Genomic DNA, 21251 nt, shown 5'->3' on the forward strand with positions numbered 1-21251 from the left:
AATAAAATGTCAGGTCTTTCTAAGTTTCAATGTGCGATGTTTGCTGTCCATTGACTCAATAGGTACACACATAAAATATCAAATTAACTCAATTATTCTTGACCTAAGTGGCCAAGGGGCGGTAAGCAAAACTTTGTAAATTAATAGGACGTTTAAATTTGCAACGTGCAACAAATTTTCATTCAAAATGTGGCGAAGGAGGTGAAGGTGAACGAATGACATAAAAAGCTAGTATTCCAACCCGGTCCTGTTCTGGAAGAGAATTTCATAATTTGTCACTGCTAACACTTCGATAATGTTTGCCTGTTACGGTGTTTCAATTGAACCCGCATATTTGTTCCAATTGTCAATGTGATTACTCCGTTTCCTTTTTTATTATTATTTAATCTGTAAAAGAAATAATACACATTGTCATTTAAAGTTTCTCTTCTTCCATGGTATATTAAATGAATAGTCCTCCCTCGTTTTGAAGTGTGTTATTCACATATACTTGATTGGTTTGGTTTGATTTGATGTTTTAAGTCCACTTTATGCACAGTAAGGCTAATCGGGACTGGACCTACAGTTTAAAGTGAGATCCGAACCACTATGTGCCTCCACCGGGTATCGAACCCGGGACCCCTTGATTACAAGGCAACGACGTAACATATACTTGAAGTGAAAGTCAAATTCCCTGATTTTCTCCCTTTAAGTATTTCAAGTCTTACGTGACAACATGGTGTTGGGATTTAAGAATAAATAATTCACCTTTTCTCATGAATTAGCCAAGACAAATCTATAAGAAAATATAGTCACGGATATTCCTTTTATAATTCCTGAGATTATCGCGTGTGACACTCTTGTGCCTATGATAGAAAAGTGTTTTATATTATTTTTAATGTGCCTTTATGGTGTTAATTTTCCAAATATCACTCCAATATGCTTGCTCTTTTCCTGGAAGTGAGTGCCACATCGTGATTTAAATTTGTTTTGGTTTGAACTGTGTGATTATGCATATTTTGTTTCTTTTATTTCTACTAGGCTATATATTCTGATAGGATAATCCGGACTGAAGTGTGAAGTGGGAGCTTGCACCAACTGCGTTGGTTAATTCAGTTCATTTCAAGAGCACAGAAGACAATTACTCACCGGCCATGAAGGTAAGAAGGATAGTTTGGCACTTTGGCAACAGGGAGAGAGAAATTATTTAGAAGTACCAAACCTTCACTAGAGTTCTTCCACGAAAATAATAATTTGTCAATAGTAACTATACTGGTATGTTTCTCTATTACAGGGAACAGCATTTTTAAACATTAAACTTTATTTACATAATTATCTGAGTTATGGAAAAAAATAGTTGATCCAGAGTTGTATGACTGAAGCAGATAAAATACTAAAAAACAAGAACAATATTTTTTAGCAGGAGCTTCGCCCTTTATAGTCCTATTCAGACTTCAGTTATCCTCCATACATAAAAGTAAAATTAGGAAATCTATTTAATGGTTTTTTATGTAAATGTTCTCTCAAAAAAATATTTCTTAAAACTTAAATTAAAAAAAAAATAACTTACTTGCATGTGTTTAAGCGAAGTCTTAATTTTCTGACAATATTGAAACTTTAATGGAAATGGATGATATTCAACTTGACATCATCACGCATTGTATTTCCATTTCACCACTTTGCACACTTTTAACAGTTTCTGTAGGGATTCAGAAAAGGTAAGATATATATATACATTCCTAATCCATGTATGATTACGATGAACATAACTTGAATCACTTCAGCACCATACGCACAATGCATACCACTAAGAATCTGATCTGTTTGCTCATAATGTGTGGAGGAAGTTGTTCGCTGAACATCATTCATTACAATTTTCCATTACGGGTCATTCCATGTCAAATCATCCAGAATTTTGTAAAAATGTCACCCACCAACCCCGATTTTGATGAAATTCGGTATGCTTATAGAACTTTTCATGCTGATTACAAAAATGATAACTTTTTAAAAATTGGTCAAGGGGTTCAGAAGTTACGCGCTTTTTAAGATCTTCGTGACCGCCACATGTGGCTCCACTTTGAATGACACGCATTAGGTTATAAACGATCGTATCTTATCTCGGGTTTGCCGTAGAAACTTCAAGTTTGTTTTCTTTTGTTCAGAATAGTATAAGCTTTAATGTAAATAATATTTCAGATGAATGCATTAATAAACATGTATTTTTATATATAGTTTTATGTATTTTTTTAGAAATATAAATGACTAACTTCAAGAGCGAATTTCATGCAATGCCCCCCCTTCAATTTCCCCCCAATTTTATATGTAGGTAGCGCAGAGTGTGTACTAATGCCTGATGGAAAAATTGGGATGGGCGGTTCAGAGACAGGGTGATAAAAAAATCATTAAAAGTAAATCTTATTAAAAATGCTTATGTATTTAGCACAAAGCCTGAAGTACAATATGTTTGAAGCTATAATATTCAAAATTTATGTTCACTATGTGTGAATGTAAGCACAGGCGTAACCTGGCGGGGTAAAAGGGAAGCACTTGCCCCCTCCCAAATTTATATATTAATTAAAATTTACAAGTTAAATATATTTTGTGATCCTCCTGGCATTTGAGGAACAAACGAATAAAGAGTAATAATTGTGATTTTTCAAATGTATTTATCAAATAATCCTGGACACTATTTTTATGCGATCGAAAACTTTGTGATTATCTCAACCCGAAGATAGTTTCCAAGTGACACCCATTAAGATAGTACCTAAAAATTGTACTCTATGCATTGCCAAAATTTCATGTACTATAAATTGTGCCGTTCACATTTTAGATGGATATTTTGGCCATTTCAAACACACTAAAGTATTTGACTTATCACTAAGTACATATGTCCATTCATTTGTGTTGTTAATGTTAACTGGACACAGCATACGTTTTGGCCAGTAGTAGGAAGTTGATGGACCAAGTGGATGCAAGAATTTAGTAGCTGCATCTCCATTTTCACGTGGACTTTTGAAGCAATCCTACAAACAAGTTTGAGTCACGCACACGCACGCTACTACATAACTGTTTACAGTTGGAATTCGGAAAGCCACTTCTTCATAAAAGTCAAACCATACAGTTATACAAAACATATTACATCAGCACTTACTATTTTTGCTCTGACTGTTAAACAACTAGTGTTTCGAAGTAAATAGTTACAAAGTTACAAGTTCAGTTACTTTTTATTTTGGAATTCTAACTGTAACTAGCTACTTTTAAAAGTAAGTACCTGTAACGTTAACAACGGCAACAGAGTTACTTTTTGCAGTAGGGAAATAGCTAAATTGGACAATTCTGTTCCAGACTATAAAAATAAAATATGTACCTTCTCCGGATGCTACGTGAAACGTTTTTCTTGGAATTGCTGACAAGGAAGCTATGCCTTGTTGCATGCTAAATTTAGAACATCCACGCTTTACTGTAATTCATTACTAATTGTATGTGAAAACTCCATTGTTTTTGGTAGACTGCTGCGTTAGTTTGTAATGTGGTTGTCCAGCTAGGAAAAAGTCATTGTCGAGGGAGTGGATCTTTGGATCTTGAACTTGGAATGGAGGAGAAAGAAATAGGCGCAAGTGGAATCAATGACACCATTTTCAAAATACCGTGGTCAGCATAAACATGATTTTTTTAAAATTATAATCGTTCAAGCAAAGCTGACTGTGTTTTCCATCATTTATTAGCAGCAATAATGTAAATATATGAATATATATTATGTACTAGAAACATAAGTAAAACACGAAAGTCTTCGTGATCATTGATTTTGTGTAACTTTTACACAAATCAATGATCATTAACAGTACGTTACTGTTACAGTAACTGTAAAAGAAACTCAGTTACTTTCAAAGTACCAGTAACAATAACCGAGTAACTTTTTTAATGATCGACTGTAACTCAGTTACTTGTAAAAAGTAACTTACGAAACCTGTAAGTTCAAAATAGTGCATACTTCCTGGTACTGTTATAGTACTTTGCAATCGCTGACACATTGTACTGTTGGTTGTTGTCATTTTACCCTAGATGATTACTAAGAAATTTATGCCTTGAATACTATTTCTACGGAATTGGTACATAATTGTCGTACTTGTTGCTTTATACTATAGAAGTCTATACAAGTATTTTTACTGTTCCAACCATCCCGTCACAAGAATATTTTCTGTGGTATGTGGCTAAATAAGCTCCATTTGAAAAAACTTCAATCAGCACAAATGTGTAGTATTAATTCTTACTTCATATTACGTATCCTCCATGAAGAGTAGCCAAAAACGAACTTCCATATTGAGATAAAATGCACAAAAAGAATGTTCTCGAAGATAAATTTGCTAAACTTGGGAATGTTAATAATGATTATATATATAATTATATAATATATAATTTTTTTTTAAAAATGAAGACTGTTGAAACTAACTTAGATACAGTGGAACCTCGATTTTACGTTATCCAGGAGACCAAGCTGAAAAAACTTAATAAGCGTTAAAATGTAAAATCTTGGAAAATTTCTAAACAATTTGCTATGTTGGGACCACGAAGATTGAATGCAAAATTAAGCAAAATGTAAAATCGAGGAACTTAAATCGGGGTTCCACTGTAATTATCACTTGCAAATTTTAAATTAATCTATAAATTTAGGAGAGGACAAGAACTTCCCTTTGCCCCCGCCAGGTTACGCCTATGCTTACATTCACACATAGTGAACATAAATTTTGAATATTGTAGCTTGAAACATATTGTACTTCAGGCTTTGTGCTAAATACATAAGCATTTTTAATAAGATTTACTTTTAATGTCATTTTATGCAAATGATTTTTTTATCACCCTGTCTCTGAACCGCCCATCCCAATTTTTCCATCAGGCATTAGTACATACTCTGCGCTACCTACATATAAAATTGGGGGGAAATTGAAGGGGGGGCATTGCATGAAATTCGCTCTTGAAGTTAGTCATTTATATTTCTAAAAAAATACATAAAACTATATATAAAAATACATGTTTATTAATGCATTCATCTGAAATATTATTTACATTAAAGCTTATACTATTCTAAACAAAAGAAAACAAACTTGAAGTTTCTACGGCAAACCCGAGATAAGATACGATCGTTTATAACCTAATGCGTGTCATTCAAAGTGGAGCCACATGTGACGGTCACGAAGATCTTAAAAAGCGCGTAACTTCTGAACCCCTTGACCAATTTTTAAAAAGTTATCATTTTTGTAATCAGCATGAAAAGTTCTATAAGCATACCGAATTTCATCAAAATCGGGGTTGGTGGGTGACATGGCCTGGATGAATTGACGTGGAATGACCCTTACACGTTATTGCAACTTAATTCATTAATCATCGATCATGGAAGACAAAATGTTATGGAATATATATCTAGATATAGATGGTGATAAAATGAGTTACATTAAACCGCACTGCTTGAGTATAAAATCGGCATTGAAATCATAATAATGCTGAACGATTCTCACAATTCATCCAAACGTTTGTAATTAATATCAATGTATCATGTTAATGAGCGAAATTCAAGTAAAGTGCTAGTAGAATGACAGCATTTTGTTCCTACGCGTCAGCAAAAATTTGATGCGCCTGGTGTTACGTTACATCCGGTTGTAGCGGGCCACGAGTGATTTTATTGTTGAGTCAGCAGAACGTGTCTGATCACTTTGAAGACATCGGAAGCGGTGGGGGGAGGGGGGTCAATGGGTTTGTCACGTTGTTTCTTGATGTATGCTAAACTAACACGTGCGTATGTTTGTGTGTGTGTGGAGGAAATGCGCGCGCAACCATTGCGTATGATTCAAAGACATGAAGAAATGATTTAAAGATGGCGCCGAAGGTGCTTTACCCCCGAAAGTTTAGCGGCTAAGGTTATTGCTCTGTAAAACAAGAGGCGTCGAGGGTTCGATTCCTGGTAGAGTCAATATTGATTGGTTGATAGATTGAGTTATTTTTTTTATGTCTGTTTTATGCACGGCAAAACTAATCAGGATTGGAGCTACAGTTGAAAAGTGGTGATTCGGACCACTATGTGCCTCCACCGAGTATCGAACCTGGGACCCGTTGATTACAAGGCGACGATGTCAATATTGAATGGTCTCGATTAGCCTGTGTGTAAATAAAGGCAACAAAATGGTTGAGTTCGAAAATCGAGTTGGGTTAGTGGTTAATGTTGTCACCTGGCAATGAAGAGGTCGCGGGTTCGATTCTCTAGGTAGTTAAATTAGGCCAATTGTTTTGCCCCGCCATTATAGGTCCCGATTAGTCCATCTGTGCATAAATAGTATTTGAATAAAATCAAAATGGCGGCCGCGTTTTGTGTTTAGCGGAGGCGGCGACCGGGGCGCGGCGCGGCGCGGGGCGGGGCGGGGCGGGGCGGCGCGGCGCGGCGCGGCGCGGGAGGTTTTTTTATTCCGCGAGATGTTTTAACCAAGTGGTTGAGGGTTCGATTCCCAATGTTGGTGAAAATTGGATATTCAATTGTATTTGTTTAAAAGTTCCGATTAGCTTTTTGTGCACAAAGAGAAAATGAACTAATTGGAAATAGGATGTTTATGCTGTAATGAAAAGGTCCCCGGGTTCGATTCACAATGTCAAATTGGCAGATAATGATGTTGTTTAAAAAAAAAAAAAAAAAGAAGTGTGTTGAGTCCCCATTAGTATTTAGGCAGGAACAGATATTAAAAATCAAAACAAAATGCCTTTTGATTACAACGCAAAGACTTTACCGCTAATGTATAAAGATAAATTAGAATCTGTTGTTTTGCCGTGTGGGGCCCCAGTACCGATTAGCTTAAATGCATAAAGAGTAGGTAAAATAACCAAGATGGCCGTCACTATTGTTTTGTGATCAAAGAGGAGTCACAGGTTCGATTCAATCAAAGGAGGCAAGATTCTATGTTTCAATTCCATGTAAAAGTCTAAAGTTATGTTTCGATTAACCTCAATGCATAAAGAGGAATTAAACAAAAACAAGCAAAATGGCGACAGATGTGATAAAAGAAAAATTGAATTAGTTTTTTATAGTGACAAGAAAAAATAGCGAATCATTGTTAGAAATAGAATGAAAATAAAGATACTTGCCTTTGCGTGTCCAGCGCTGTGCAGAAAAGCTCTCATGCTTTATCTCCGACAAGTCCACAATACACATTTTTTTTATTGTATAGTTAATTATTAATGTTGTTATTAACACAGATTCTTACCAGTGTGAAGAAAAGCTCTCATGCTTTATCTCCGACAAATCCACAATACACACTTTTTCATTATATAGTTAATTATTAATGTTGTTATTAACACCGAGTTTTACCAGTGTGAAGAAAAGCTCTCATGCTTTATCTTCGACAAGTCCACAATACACACTTTTTCATTATATAGTTAATTATTAATGTTGTTATTAACGATTGTTACCAGTAAAAATATAAACCATGAGGATTTTTAAAGGGGGTGCTAAGTGAAAAAAAAGCCAAGACATATATTTTATCCCTGTTTATTACCAATATTTACAAAATTCAAAAGAGCCGCACACACACACACACACACACATACATATGTAAAATGTTTATATTGTGTCACCAGTTTATCAGCATGTTATTTAACAAGTTTTTATTCTTCAAGTTTGTTCACTCACCCACATAAGGAATTGTGTCACTATCATATCCATTTTCTGCTGCAACCACTGAATTAAAATGTTTCACTATTTTTTCCACAAGCATGTTCTCGCAAAAAACAAACACTTCTTTGGAAAGTCTTTTTCCGTCGATGTTTTGTATAGACAAAGGCTCAGGTTTTGTACATCCATGTAGATGGGAAAGCACAAACTTCTCCTTATGACATGCATGGACAGGGGAAATATCTGTGCAACCGAAACATTGTTCGCGAAGGTCGAGAATGCAAGATTCCACACAGTTTCCAAAATATGATTTCAGATACGGCGACACTGTTTCACACATAACTTTCGCATGCTCGATGCACACAAATATCTTCATAAAGTTCCGCCACGAACTTTCTGCGATGAACACTATCTCCAGGGAACCGTAAGCTGGTTTCTTCCTTATAATGATCTGACGGCGATTGTACAGTGTGGTTATCAGCAATTCATGTTGCTCACTTAGTGGGTAGGAAACACGAGGCTGCTCACCTGGAATAGCGATGTAATTGTCGATTACTGGAAACAATTCCTGAAGAGCGTGCCACTCCTGCAACTGTAGTTCAACACCGGCCGCCCCGCTTCTGTGTAGCCTGACCACAGGTTGGAAATCCAGATGAGAGGAAAGTCCGATTGAGATAACTTTTGTTTTCGAAGCATTCAAATAGTAGACGTGATCAAATAATAGCGACTGGCGTATAAGACTAGTTACTTGTTTTTGTTCTTCAGGTAAATGCTGATCGCTCTCTTTCTGAAGAACCCCCTTGAAATTAGTGTACGGTTGAAATCTTTTTTTCAGCGGCATCGAAATAGAGGATTCCATGACTAAGAACTGCGAGATACTGCATGTCGCAGCGTGCAGGTATACATTTGAAGAAATGCGTGGGTGTGTTTTTGAGACGCATGCGCGCGTAGCAAACCAAGCATGTGCTGGACAAAAAAGGTGGAGGGGGCGGGGCATTACAAAGATCAATGGTGAGAGAAAAATCAGCAGAATATCATAAACGTCATATTGAGAAAATATTGGATAACAAATATTAATTAATTTAATTAAAACATCAACCGCATTGTCGATCTGAAATTAGGTTTATAGACAGGGGGCAAAATGGAAAATATCGACGATGTTCTAGTATTGGATTGTTTCTGTATTTCCATCGGTATAATCCTCCACCACATTTGAAGCATACTGTTTTATCCTCTTTTTGAATGTAAAATAATCCTGCTTCGGACAGAGCTTCTACAAACGGGAATTCTTTTGATTGCCAGTTTCTGAAAGAGGACAATCTAGCATTGAAAGATCCCATCTCTGGATATTGCGTCATTGTTCTGTAAAGACACAAAACAAGATAAATATTATAAGTAAGCTGTTGTAAACTGTAACGCTACAAAATTATTAATATACTATTAGGACTATATGTAACTTGTATAAAATTTCAAACAGTATTTACTGTCAATATTTTCTAGTATACGTACCGAGTATTATAAATTTAATTTACGAGTCAGCAAATAAGTTGATATAATATTGTCGTTTTTTATCGGTACTGGGAATAAAATTTGAAATTTATGCATGGGTTTACCAGAGGCTCTATGGAATAAATACAGAAAACAGTAATGCCCACAGTACACAGACCCGTAACTTTGTATCTGATGAGTGTTGTACGTATAGAATTTAGAGTTATTTTCCAAAAATCGCAAATGGTTATGCACATGTGGAGGTTTTCCGTAACTATCAAAAAATTCCCCCCGGGAGTTACTGTCTATGTAAATTGCTACCCAGTGCTTCCCGGGGCTATCTTTGGGATCTGTATTTACAATCAACGCTGCTGGTAGTTCCACATGTACAGGTAATTCATTAGCTGCGAAAACACCAACATGATGATTGTCAAAGGCTCTATTTGATATTAACCCGTGAAGCAAATTTAAAGTCGACAGCATTGCTGGACACTAAATAGTAATATTGCGCAACTCACCTTGTTATACAATTAATCCAGATGAATATCTCTTTGATTATTAATTTCCATGAGAGCGTCAAATTCAGAGTAGATAACACAAGTCACAGTAGATTCCAAAGCCGATTTGAAGTGGACTTCCAAGCTAACAGCCCCTTGCCGTTGAAGACTGCAGTGGGATATGGCACTTGCAGCTGCGTCTGGTGTTATATCGAAAACAAGTAGGCCTAATGCGTATCCCTGGGGGTATTCCTCACGCGATATATTGTTTCCTTCATCCATATAGTGTATCCCTGTTCCAGAGAATAATGTGTGATATGCTGTTATGTACTTGTTGTTTTCAAAGTCTGGTTGAAGTGGTTTGCCGGGAACTGTAAGTTGCGCTGGACACGCAAAGGCAAGTATCTTTATGATATATAATACAATACAATATAATATATATATGTAATTTGAAGATACAACATATCAGTAAAATCTAACAACTAGCAAAATATTCATAACATTCGACTTTTATATTATATGTAATTTAAAACATTCTTCACAGTTTGAGAAATGGAGTGCTTGTGGAAACACCCGTTCTCTGCAATATTGGCTGGTCCATCAGGATGTGGAAAGACATATTTTGTGAAGCATTTTCTCCAGTGTTTACCCCAAATGGTAAATGTAAAATTCAACAATATTTTGGTGTGCTACGGGGAATGGCAATCTGCATACAATGATTTCCCTGGTTTTGTACAATTTCGGGAAGGAATGCCTAATATTGACCAATTTGTGCCAAATTCTGGACCTCATCTTATTATTATCGATGATCAGATGAGGGAATGCGATCAAAGAGTCACAGATTTATTTACAAAAGGGTGTCATTATCGTGATATTAGTCTTTTCTTTATCACTCAAAATCTATTCCATCAGGGAAAAGGGAATAGGGATATATCTTTAAATAGTCATTATATTGTATGCTTCAAAAATCCAAGAGACAGAGCCCAAATTAATTATTTATCTAGACAAGTATACCCGGAGAATCCAAATTTTATAAAAGATGCACATTACAATGCCACCGCTGAACCCCATGGATATTTGCTGTTTGATCTGAAGCAGAACACTCCGGAAGAAGTACGTTTACGGTCGCGGATATTTCCCGACGATGATATCAATTATGTATATATTCCTACAAAAAAAGCAAGCATAATCACTAGTCGTTTATTCTGTCATCATGGCTCCAAGAGTGAAACACGCTAAAGTGCTCCAAGTTTTGTCGGATGCTAAACCAGCTCTTCGCACAGCTATATTACAAGCTGCTGATTCTTCCTTAGTTAATTCAATCTGTGAGTGTTGTTACAATGTTCTAAAAGGGAATGTTCCTCTTTCAACACCTCAGAAAACAAGATTGAGCCGGTACAAGAAGGTGATACGTAATCTCTCTGCCAAAGGACACTCTACAAAGCAGAAGAAACAGATACTAGTGCAACACGGAGGATTTCTACCTGCGTTATTAGCCCCTTTAATAGGAGGTGTGTTATCAAGTTTATTTAAGTGAAAAAAAATCTGAACATGGAGCATGCCAAAAAAATGGTTATAATACCTCAAGAATTTATGGATAACATGAGACATCCTGTTATGTCTGCACCGTCTACATCCTTATCGCAATTGGATCAGGATATGCAAGTAATTTTGAATCTCAAAGGTCTTTCGGATGATGAAAAATGGAATCGTTACAGTATTGTGCTCCAAAAATTTCTGTCTATTACTCGAAAACAAAGAGAACCTGTGTCGCTACCGATTACAGAATCTACTGAGAAGTTGACTGATATGAAAGAAGAAATTCTAGCTGCTACACCTAGCATGTATCGTAGAAAAGCCGAACTGTTGTATGAACGTCTTTTACATAATAGTAATATTGATTGGGATAAATATGGGGCAGTTTTTATTAACAATAATAAAATTGAAGGCTCAAATATTGTCGATCTAGTATCGGATATAATTCGACCACGAAAAACAAGCAATCCTGTTGGGTGGCAACTATTCAATAGAGCTCTGGCGTTATCTAATATCCCTCAAGAATATATTGGAAACCCCCGGAGACAGGAGTTTATTCAACAGATTGTTTTTGGCAACCCCGGACGCCATGTTCCGCTGTCCGGAGCTAACCAAGAAGAGGCACAAGAATTAACAGAAGCAGAAGAAGAAGAAAAGGAACCAATTTCTTTTGTATCATCATTTCCAGGGCACAAACGTAAACGTACTGTTCCAGTTTGGTCAAGATACAAACCATGAGCGAAAAAATATTAGAGAATATCTGGTACAATCCATCTCATCCAGCATCCTATTCTACAGCTTCAACACTATGGAAAGCTGTAAAAAAATCCATACCATTGTCAACAATCAAACATTGGCTGACAAAGCAAACTGCATACACTTTGCATAGACCTGTAAAGCGTCGATTTCCGAGAAACTTTTATTTTGTGCATAATATCGATGACCAATGGCAGGCTGACTTGAATGACATGCAGAGTTTGCGGAATCACAACAAAGGGTACAGATATATACTCACAGTTATCGATATTTTTAGCAGGCATGCTTGGGCTGTCCCTGTAAAAAATAAAACTGGTGTATGTATAAAAAAGGCTTTCCAGCAAATTTTCAAACAAAGCAAAAGAAAATCTTTGCAATTACAAACTGACAAAGGCCGTGAGTTTACCAACAGTATTGTGCAGGAATATCTCAAAAAACAAAATGTAATTTATTTTACAACAAAGAATCCTGATATTAAAGCTAGTATTGTTGAAAGATTCAACAGAACTTTAAAGGAACGCATGTGGAAGTATTTTACTAAGCAAAGAACCAGCTGTTATGTTAATGTACTCCCAAAGCTTTTGAAAGCTTATAATCATAAAATTCACTCGAGTATTAAAATGGCACCAGCAGATGTTACTCCTGAGAAGGTTTTGAAAGTATGGCACAATATGTATGACAAAAAACTCAAATCTGATTCATCTCCACTATTGTCATTGAAGATGCCATTCAAAATAGGAGATACGTGAGAATAACAAAAACCAAAAAACGCTTTGACAAAGGTTACATGGAAAATTGGACAAGAGAAATATTTGTGGTGGAACGTATTTTGAAAAGAAATCCTCAAGTGTATGAATTAAAAGATCTACAAGGACATAAAATCGATGGAACATTTTATACGGAAGAGTTGCAATTGGTCCGCTTACCGGATATGCATGAAATTGATAAAATCCTTGCGACCAAAGGTAAAGGAGCCAGTAAAAAGTTGTTAGTTCATTGGAAAGGTTACTCCAGATTATTTGACAGTTGGATTAGCGCATCGTTTTTGGAGTCAAAAAAAGAGAGAGAGAGGCATAATTTTTTGTAGGTATTCTCATCAGTGGTACAAATAACCTTCATAACACATCATGAGAAAAGCAAACGCTTTCTACCTTACTTTGCCTAGTAACAGTTCCATGAAATATTTCCCAAGTAATACTCTAACTAATTACACCACAAAGCTTCAGAACCGTGTGGAGTTGGACACCAACAAATGGGAGATGGCATTGGTAGAAGTGCATTATCCTTATTCAATACTAAACATTACAAGATTTAACAACTATATTCAATATAAATCTATGGATGATGTCAAATGGAACGAACTTCGAATATCCGAAGGCTATTACGCATCTATAAACAGCATTGTTGCAGAAATCAATAAATATTCTGAAACATTAAATTTTAGTCTCCGAAATCATCCTGCGTACAAACATGTGACTGTTGATATATCTACCAAGCAGAGAAACATAAATGTACGATTGTCACCTCAACTGGCTCGGATATTAGGTTTTAAACCGACCGATGATCTATCAGAAGTAAAAATTGGACGCTCGCCTCCAAATGTTGTGAGAGAAATTCCTTCCCAGATGTATATTTACACAGATATTGCGGAATCACATATGGTGGGAGATGCTGTCGCCCCTCTATTACGTATTATAAACATTAATCCTATGGAACATACTTTTGGAAGTGATGGTGTGCAAATTTTCGATTCACCACATTACATCCCAGTGCAGAAACATAATTTCGAACAAATAGAAATTGACTTAAGGGATAGCACTGGTGCACACATCCCATTCTCCTTCGGACTAGTGTGTTTGAAACTTCATTTTAGACGTTGTGGTGAAAAGCTCTGATTATGAATGACCCATATTTTCAATACTACCATCAACAAGCTGGATCTGGTGTGGGTAACATATATTACGGTGCTGCCTATCAAAAAGGACATGGCATTGGAAGTTTTCTTGGAGGACTTTTTCGGTCAGCTTTGCCTCTTATCAAAAAAGGAGCGAAAGCTGTAGGGAAAGAAATGTTAAAAACAGGGGTAAATGTGTTAGGTGATGTTGTAGACAAAACACCCCTAAAACAGTCACTACAATCCAGAATTTCGGATGCCAGATCAAATCTTAAAAGAAAAGCTGAAACAAAGCTAAAGGAAATGATTGGTTCAGGTTATCAGGGGCATAAACATTTCAAAAGGAATCACTCTGCTTCGGGACAGCGAACTGGAAGCATCGCTCAGAGAAAGAAGAGATCCAGTGCCAATACAAACACCAAGAAAACAACCAAGCGCAACCGTAAAAAAATTCAAATAACATCAGATATTTTTGATTAGATATGGCGCTAATTAGGGAGAAATCATGTGAGTGTTTTAAAAGTGAATTGGATATTTTCTCGGTAAAACCTACTCAGACAAGCATCTTAGAACACCACACCATCGGATACAAACCTGTTAGTTCTCTGGCAGATAATGCCCCCACCGAGTTTGTAATACCTGGACATGGTGATGATTATATGGATTTAGCACACACAATGTTGAATATAGATGCCAGAATTGTAAAAGCGAATGGTCAGTTATTGCTACCCACAGATAAAACAATTGGACCTGTCAATGATTTTCTCAATGCAATGTTCAGCGAAGTACAAATCTACTTAAATAACAAACTCATCTCGTTTCCATCTCACATGCACCCATACAGGTCTTATTTTGAAAAAGCACTGAACTATGACATATCTGCAAAATCATCTCATCTCCAAAGTGCATTGTGGTACAAAGATACAGCAGGCGCTTTTGATAAAGTTTCGGAAGACAACAAAGGCTTTACAAAACGTAACCAACTAACAAAACAGAGTAAAACATTTGATATGTTTGGTTACTTGCATTCTGATATTTTCAATCAAGAGAAATTTTTGATCAATGGAGTGGAAATGCGAATAAAACTGATTCCTTCGAAAAACACTTTCTGCTTGATGGGACTAGATGACAGTGAAGGCAAAGTGGAAATTCTGGATGCTACACTATATGTGAGAAAAGTATCGGTCAGTTCATCCATCAAACTTAGTCACAATCGCATATTGCAAAAACATACAGCAAAATACCCTCTAACAAGAGTACAACTTAAAGCTGTAACTATTCCAAAAGATATTGTTTCAAAAACAATTGACAATGTGATACTTGGACGTCTTCCGAAACGATTAGTTGTGGGGTTTGTTACCAACGATGCATTCAACGGCACTCTGTCTACAAACCCATTCAATTTTCAACATTTCAATTACAACTTCTTTACTTTATATGTTGATGGAGTCCAAATTCCCGGCAAACCACTTCAACCAGACTTTGAAAACAACAAGTACATAACAGCATATCACACATTATTCTCTGGAACAGGGATACACTATATGGATGAAGGAAACAATATATCGCGTGAGGAATACCCCCAGGGATACGCATTAGGCCTACTTGTTTTCGATATAACACCAGACGCAGCTGCAAGTGCCATATCCCACTGCAGTCTTCAACGGCAAGGGGCTGTTAGCTTGGAAGTCCACTTCAAATCGGCTTTGGAATCTACTGTGACTTGTGTTATCTACTCTGAATTTGACGCTCTCATGGAAATTAATAATCAAAGAGATATTCATCTGGATTAATTGTATAACAAGGTGAGTTGCGCAATATTACTATTTAGTGTCCAGCAATGCTGTCGACTTTAAATTTGCTTCACGGGTTAATATCAAATAGAGCCTTTGACAATCATCATGTTGGTGTTTTCGCAGCTAATGAATTACCTGTACATGTGGAACTACCAGCAGCGTTGATTGTAAATACAGATCCCAAAGATAGCCCCGGGAAGCACTGGGTAGCAATTTACATAGACAGTAACTCCCGGGGGGAATTTTTTGATAGTTACGGAAAACCTCCACATGTGCATAACCATTTGCGATTTTTGGAAAATAACTCTAAATTCTATACGTACAACACTCATCAGATACAAAGTTACGGGTCTGTGTACTGTGGGCATTACTGTTTTCTGTATTTATTCCATAGAGCCTCTGGTAAACCCATGCATAAATTTCAAATTTTATTCCCAGTACCGATAAAAAACGACAATATTATATCAACTTATTTGCTGACTCGTAAATTAAATTTATAATACTCGGTACGTATACTAGAAAATATTGACAGTAAATACTGTTTGAAATTTTATACAAGTTACATATAGTCCTAATAGTATATTAATAATTTTGTAGCGTTACAGTTTACAACAGCTTACTTATAATATTTATCTTGTTTTGTGTCTTTACAGAACAATGACGCAATATCCAGAGATGGGATCTTTCAATGCTAGATTGTCCTCTTTCAGAAACTGGCAATCAAAAGAATTCCCGTTTGTAGAAGCTCTGTCCGAAGCAGGATTATTTTACATTCAAAAAGAGGATAAAACAGTATGCTTCAAATGTGGTGGAGGATTATACCGATGGAAATACAGAAACAATCCAATACTAGAACATCGTCGATATTTTCCATTTTGCCCCCTGTCTATAAACCTAATTTCAGATCGACAATGCGGTTGATGTTTTAATTAAATTAATTAATATTTGTTATCCAATATTTTCTCAATATGACGTTTATGATATTCTGCTGATTTTTCTCTCACCATTGATCTTTGTAATGCCCCGCCCCCTCCACCTTTTTTGTCCAGCACATGCTTGGTTTGCTACGCGCGCATGCGTCTCAAAAACACACCCACGCATTTCTTCAAATGTATACCTGCACGCTGCGACATGCAGTATCTCGCAGTTCTTAGTCATGGAATCCTCTATTTCGATGCCGCTGAAAAAAAGATTTCAACCGTACACTAATTTCAAGGGGGTTCTTCAGAAAGAGAGCGATCAGCATTTACCTGAAGAACAAAAACAAGTAACTAGTCTTATACGCCAGTCGCTATTATTTGATCACGTCTACTATTTGAATGCTTCGAAAACAAAAGTTATCTCAATCGGACTTTCCTCTCATCTGGATTTCCAACCTGTGGTCAGGCTACACAGAAGCGGGGCGGCCGGTGTTGAACTACAGTTGCAGGAGTGGCACGCTCTTCAGGAATTGTTTCCAGTAATCGACAATTACATCGCTATTCCAGGTGAGCAGCCTCGTGTTTCCTACCCACTAAGTGAGCAACATGAATTGCTGATAACCACACTGTACAATCGCCGTCAGATCATTATAAGGAAGAAACCAGCTTACGGTTCCCTGGAGATAGTGTTCATCGCAGAAAGTTCGTGGCGTAACTTTATGAAGATATTTGTGTGCATCGAGCATGCGAAAGTTATGTGTGAAATAGTGTCGCCGTATCTGAAATCATATTTTGGAAACTGTGTGGAATCTTGCATTCTCGACCTTCGCGAACAATGTTTCGGTTGCACAGATATTTCCCCTGTCCATGCATGTCATAAGGAGAAGTTTGTGCTTTCCCATCTACATGGATGTACAAAACCTGAGCCTTTGTCTATACAAAACATCGACGGAAAAAGACTTTCCAAAGAAGTGTTTGTTTTTTGCGAGAACATGCTTGTGGAAAAAATAGTGAAACATTTTAATTCAGTGGTTGCAGCAGAAAATGGATATGATAGTGACACAATTCCTTATGTGGGTGAGTGAACAAACTTGAAGAATAAAAACTTGTTAAATAACATGCTGATAAACTGGTGACACAATATAAACATTTTACATATGTATGTGTGTGTGTGTGTGTGTGTGCGGCTCTTTTGAATTTTGTAAATATTGGTAATAAACAGGGATAAAATATATGTCTTGGCTTTTTTTTCACTTAGCACCCCCTTTAAAAATCCTCATGGTTTATATTTTTACTGGTAACAATCGTTAATAACAACATTAATAATTAACTATATAATGAAAAAGTGTGTATTGTGGACTTGTCGAAGATAAAGCATGAGAGCTTTTCTTCACACTGGTAAAACTCGGTGTTAATAACAACATTAATAATTAACTATATAATGAAAAAGTGTGTATTGTGGATTTGTCGGAGATAAAGCATGAGAGCTTTTCTTCACACTGGTAAGAATCTGTGTTAATAACAACATTAATAATTAACTATACAATAAAAAAAATGTGTATTGTGGACTTGTCGGAGATAAAGCATGAGAGCTTTTCTGCACAGCGCTGGACACGCAAAGGCAAGTATCTTTATTTTCATTCTATTTCTAACAATGATTCGCTATTTTTTCTTGTCACTATAAAAAACTAATTCAATTTTTCTTTTATCACATCTGTCGCCATTTTGCTTGTTTTTGTTTAATTCCTCTTTATGCATTGAGGTTAATCGAAACATAACTTTAGACTTTTACATGGAATTGAAACATAGAATCTTGCCTCCTTTGATTGAATCGAACCTGTGACTCCTCTTTGATCACAAAACAATAGTGACGGCCATCTTGGTTATTTTACCTACTCTTTATGCATTTAAGCTAATCGGTACTGGGGCCCCACACGGCAAAACAACAGATTCTAATTTATCTTTATACATTAGCGGTAAAGTCTTTGCGTTGTAATCAAAAGGCATTTTGTTTTGATTTTTAATATCTGTTCCTGCCTAAATACTAATGGGGACTCAACACACTTCTTTTTTTTTTTTTTTTTAAACAACATCATTATCTGCCAATTTGACATTGTGAATCGAACCCGGGGACCTTTTCATTACAGCACAAACATCCTATTTCCAATTAGTTCATTTTCTCTTTGTGCACAAAAAGCTAATCGGAACTTTTAAACAAATACAATTGAATATCCAATTTTCACCAACATTGGGAATCGAACCCTCAACAACTTGGTTAAAACATCTCGCGGAATAAAAAACACCCCCCGCGCCGCGCCGCCCCGCCCCGCCCCGCCCCGCGCCGCGCCCCGGTCGCCGCCTCCGCTAAACACAAAACGCGGCCGCCATTTTGATTTTATTCAAATACTATTTATGCACAGATGGACTAATCGGGACCTATAATGGCGGGGCAAAACAATTGGCCTAATTTAACTACCTAGAGAATCGAACCCGCGACCTCTTCATTGCCAGGTGACAACATTAACCACTAACCCAACTCGATTTTCGAACTCAACCATTTTGTTGCCTTTATTTACACACAGGCTAATCGAGACCATTCAATATTGACATCGTCGCCTTGTAATCAACGGGTCCCAGGTTCGATACTCGGTGGAGGCACATAGTGGTCCGAATCACCACTTTTCAACTGTAGCTCCAATCCTGATTAGTTTTGCCGTGCATAAAACAGACATAAAAAAAATAACTCAATCTATCAACCAATCAATATTGACTCTACCAGGAATCGAACCCTCGACGCCTCTTGTTTTACAGAGCAATAACCTTAGCCGCTAAACTTTCGGGGGTAAAGCACCTTCGGCGCCATCTTTAAATCATTTCTTCATGTCTTTGAATCATACGCAATGGTTGCGCGCGCATTTCCTCCACACACACACAAACATACGCACGTGTTAGTTTAGCATACATCAAGAAACAACGTGACAAACCCATTGACCCCCCTCCCCCCACCGCTTCCGATGTCTTCAAGGTGATCAGACACGTTCTGCTGACTCAACAATAAAATCACTCGTGGCCCGCTGCAACCGGATGTAACGTAACACCAGGCGCATCAAATTTTTGCTGACGCGTAGGAACAAAATGCTGTCATTCTACTGTGCTGATATAACATTGCCATTGCCACACGCATGCATTTATTTAGATTCTCTTTTGTGATAGTATACCTAAATATATTTTTTTATATAATTTGTTCTCAAGAGAGTTTCCAGCACTAATACTGTTTACCTTTTCTCTTTATTTTCAGTTCGTCATTGTTCTCCTTTGCCTCATGGCCGCCGCTTATGCAGACACTGAGAACTTTGCTCTACCCACTGCCCCTATCTCCGCTCACTTGGCTCCCCGTGCGCCCATCGTCCCTCCAATGATTCCCCCAGATTATGGCGATCCGTAAGTTTATGTTAATATATTTTTATTTGTAAGGCATTGAAAATACACACATTTTTAATGCAAAAATAGAGAATCATGAGATGCCGGTTCTATGGTTAATTTTGATAAATCTTTTTTAGGAAGAATTTAAAAATATATATTTTTCCAAATACACTTTACCAGAATGCTGAAAAAATTCATTTAAGAGAGAACTGCATAAAGTTTTATATTTTTCCTCAACACAACAGTTTGCTCAGCAGTGCAATAGAAATTTATATAGTATGCAATGATTGTAATAATGATTTCCACTTCAAATGAATTCAAATTCTTATGAGTAACAAATAGCCGGTGATATTTGTCATTTACGTAAGTGTGAAAGCTATGTTACCACTATCTATTTATTTACTTTTTCCAGAGCTGTCACGATATTCGTGAGTCCCTCGACGTATGATGCGACGTCACAGTTATACATCTAGAGACTCTATGTTCCCCTTTCAGGACATCTTGGCACGACACAAATCAACACTGTCACTACTCCAGAAACCAACTAAGGGGTTAATTTAGTTTTCTGCTGTCTAAACGGCATTGTATAAACACAAAATCTTCAGAATATAAATAAATAACTTATCCAATCACATAATTTTTTCTCTTCCTTATATCCTTCGTTACGTAGTAGAGAAGCCATGAATTCTCATTCATGAAATACGTAATGGATCATTTCGGCTCAGTTAAGTTAGGCCTAAAATATTCTCCGTAATGTTTAAGAAACAATTATACTGCAGTTACAAATATAATTTACGTGAGAAAATTTTAATCAGGAAATATACATATTTTCATTAATGTCAGAAAAACACTTTATTTATTGAAAAACAGCAAACTTTTAAAAAAGGATGTAAGTTTTTTGATACAATCCATCTTTTACAGTTTTGCCATTGTACAAATTCGAAATTTATGTGGCTAAACTCACAGAAAATATTAACATATCACTTGGTCTCCAACTTGGTAAATGATAGGTTCGAATAAAGCGCCTAGTTCGAGAGGCGTAGGTGATCTAAGTGGGCGGTTTAAAGTTTTGTCATAACGATAAGTTGATATATATATCTCTACTGGTGACGTCACATAAAAATGTGGATCATATCATCTGCCCCTTCCTTTCGGAAACTAAGTTTCAGGAAGGAAGTTATCTACCTGGAGGAAACTTAGTTTTAAAGTACAAATTCTTTCTTTTTATCCTCTGAAAAACGCACCAGTTTTAGGTTATCCAAGTTAACCTTACCATATAATTCTTTAGTCCTTGGAATTAGCAATGTCACA

General features: G+C 36.5%; 1 long non-coding RNA gene across 1 annotated transcript; it reads left to right on the forward strand.

Annotated features, from left to right (window-relative positions):
- Positions 1–988: 988 nt before the first annotated feature.
- LOC145987858 (uncharacterized) lies at positions 989–20577 on the forward strand. The gene is made up of 3 exons (XR_014441694.1): positions 989–1139; positions 19816–19958; positions 20353–20577. It is a non-coding gene; the product is annotated as an uncharacterized LOC145987858 (long non-coding RNA).
- Positions 20578–21251: the final 674 nt, after the last annotated feature.

Source organism: Lepisma saccharinum, chromosome 1 (assembly GCF_977018435.1).
Source record: "Lepisma saccharinum chromosome 1, izLepSacc3.1, whole genome shotgun sequence".
Lineage (NCBI taxonomy): Eukaryota > Metazoa > Arthropoda > Insecta > Zygentoma > Lepismatidae > Lepisma > Lepisma saccharinum.